The sequence below is a fragment of the Pseudochaenichthys georgianus genome, chromosome 7 (genome assembly GCF_902827115.2).
Source record: "Pseudochaenichthys georgianus chromosome 7, fPseGeo1.2, whole genome shotgun sequence".
Lineage (NCBI taxonomy): Eukaryota > Metazoa > Chordata > Actinopteri > Perciformes > Channichthyidae > Pseudochaenichthys > Pseudochaenichthys georgianus.
The window spans coordinates 22,381,466-22,384,894 of record NC_047509.1 but is presented as its reverse complement, the minus strand read 5'-3'; positions in this window follow the sequence as shown (position 1 = coordinate 22,384,894).

Below are 3,429 nucleotides of genomic sequence, written 5' to 3'. Positions count from 1 at the left end.
GGTCAGCCCATGCATTAAGGCGGCCCTGTACACAACCGGTTCTTTTGTTTGCCGATATACATTTCCATGCGAATATGAATACGCTTGTCAGGGTCAGGACTCCCTGGAAGAAGAGATCTTGTATCTCAATGGGACATTCCTGGATAAATAAAGGATAAATAAAAATAAAAAATATGCTTAATCTATCAATGTGACATGAAAATGAAGGTTATTGTCACCATTTATTGTTAATGTAAGCCTGTTTACCCAAACCTATGCTGAATCATGCTGAGATGCAAGTCCAGACTTGCCATTGCCATATGGAAAGCTGCCTGCAACTGAATGAAGTGTGTATGTGCAGGGATTATAGTAAACCTTTTATGGAGGCCTGTTCACACAAGACAATCTTTAGAATGATTTTTGCAATAATATGTTAGCCAACAAAAGAAAGAAAAACGAAAGTTCATTTTGACTTTGGAATTGCAAAATACTAGCTTTCTCTGGAGCCAACACAACTCAATCTTCTTTAGTTCTCCTCAGATGTCTGTCTACTTGCATGCTCACTTCTTATTTATATCTTTAAAAATGAAAGCTTTAGCGCAAGTTCAATAAGGAAGACCTAACATGAGTCACTTACACGTCACTCTATTGCTCAATTCCCCCCTCATTAAATACGAGGGCGTCACCCCTCAGCAGCCAATTGCTGCACAGGCTAAATCCCTTAAATACCTGCTCTTCCTCCATGTCAGTTGTCATTTCAGGTAACCCGCCTCCACCCCTCTCGCCTCCTGTCTCCTCCAGGACAAAGCTAAACTTCCTTCTTCAGACCGGTCCCACCTACTTATCACCACCACCAGTGTCTAGACCCCGGGGATTTCATCGGAGCGGTTCTTTCCCTCCTGAATGATTATCCTGCAAACCGGGGCCTAATCACCAAACACCATTCCATTCTCCTTTTGTATTATCATGGCAATCATTTCATTCATATGACGTGTAAACAATAAATATGTATTCCTTACATCACGTCTCTCCGGTTTGAACTATAGTTATCCAAGAGTTACCAGTTGAAAGCTTTTTTAGGATTTAAGTTCAGATTGTGTAGTGAGAATATTTTCTCATTGACTCCTTCCACAGACATTGTTTACAATGATTCAATTGCAGAAATCAATGCACATTTGCACATGAAAAGTGACTCAAACAATTAATTATTGACTTGACAGTAGATCCACTAAAAAAATGTCAGACTAATTGGTTAAGCACTGCCGAAGAAAACAAGCCATATAATAGCGGTTACTATACTATACATGTGTGTGAAGTAGGAATGTATTCTTTGCAGCCAGACCAACTTTTATTTTAGAGAGGTTTGTTGTCAGTCTGAAATTGGTGTTAAATTCCTGCTCACTTTGACCCACATTGGACTCATTATTATGAGCTGAATATGCACACAATACACTCTTTGTTTCACTTCTCCTCTACTCACTGATTCACATGTCCGCAGTCCAACTGTCTTTAAGTTCCTAAATGTAACTTACCTTATGCTGTAGGAACCCTGATACTATGACTCTTTTCTGTTAATTTATTTAACATTTGTATTTGTTGGTATAGCATACAATATTATGACTTTTTATGACTTTTCATAGTCACTATACTTTCACGTTTTTCATGAAATACGATGACTTTTAAAATGACATTTCTTATGACAATTTTATGCCATACTATACTATGACGTTTTATGAAGTACTATTCCATGACTTTTTAAATTATATTTTTATGGCATACGTTTTTTCTTCTATTACTAAAACATTTTTTTAAATATTAAAGATCCATCCATCCATCCATCTTCTCCCACTTATCCGTGGTCGGGTCGCGGGGGTAGCAGTTCCAGCAGAGAGCCCCAAACTTTCTTTTCCCTGGCGACATCAACCAGCTCTGACTGGGGGATCCCAAGGCGCTCCCAGGCCAGTGAAGAGATATAATCCCTCCACCTGGTCCTAGGTCTACCCCTTGGTCTCTTCCCAGCTGGACGTGCCTGGAACACCTCCCTAGGGAGGCGCCCAGGTGGCATCCTAACTAGGTGCCCGAACCACCTCAACTGGCTTCTTTCGACGCGAAGGAGGAGCGGCTCAACTCCGAGTCCCTCCCTGATGACCGAACTTCTCACCTTATCCCTAAGGGAGACACCAGCCACCCGGCGGAGGAAACCCATCTCGGCCGCTTGTATCCGCGATCTCGTTCTTTCGGTCATGACCCATCCTTCATGACCATAGGTGAGGGTAGGAACGAAAATGGCCCGGTAGACAGAGAGCTTTGCCTTCTGGCTCAGCTCCCTTTTCATCACAACGGTGCGGTAAAGCGACTGCAGTACCGCTCCCGCTGCTCCGATTCTCCGGCCCATCTCACGCTCCATTGTTCCCTCACTCGAGAACAAGACCCCGAGATACTTGAACTCCTTCACTTGTGGTAAGGACTCAAAGAAAGATATTTTTCAATTACAATTTGAGATCTCAAAATAATGGGAACTTACTTTTTTTAAAGATTATTTACCTAATGCAGGGGTGCCCACAGTTTTTTGGCTGGTGAGCTACTTTTGATGTAAACTGCCCCGCCCCCTCGCACACAGACGGGAGAGAGAGATCTCGTCTGGATTGGAAAGGTCGAAAATACACCGACCATAGACGCATTTGTTTGTCTTTTTGCATGTTAGAAACGAGTTGGCGACACTAAGACTGCAAGATAATGTTTTTGTAGCAATAATACATGACCTTTCTCTTTCTTAACTCGCTACTCGGAGGGAAGTCGCTGCCATATACCTTGTGAACACTCCGATAATGCCTCTCCACGTTATCTGTCTTTGGCAGGGCGACGCTTGCTTTACAAATAAGGCAAATAACCTTTGAATGTGACATCAAAAAAAATATTCTTCCTCCCATTCTGTGTGGAAGTGGTATGTCTTTAGCTTTTTGCTCGGTCCCGCACTCATTTTGTTGTTTGTCTCTTAATTTGAGTTTTCCCGGCACTTGACTGATTTTGTATCGCTTTGCATTCTGGGTTAACAGACTGGAAAGCGATAGGTCGCTTTTTCTGTCAATCAAGTAAACTCCTGAATTAAGTGGCAGGGAGGCCAAGGGAGGAGGGATCAAAACCTGTTTTGTCTATTTTAACAGAGCTGGATTTTTTGTTTTATGAATGACTCACGATCTACCAGCATTGCCCCGGTCGACCGCGGTCGACGTACTGGGCCCCTCTGCCTTAATGCATTACTGTCACGCAGATCAAAATTGCTGAATTAACAACATAGGTGTTAGAAACCAACATGTTCATGTTAAACATTGGGAACAAAATAATAGTCCCTAACTAAGTCATTGGTGTTGTTTTTAAAAATAATAGTTGCTATTGTAAAGTTGGTCTTCCATGTTAATTCAAAATGGCATTAAAAAAAAAGTCAAGCAC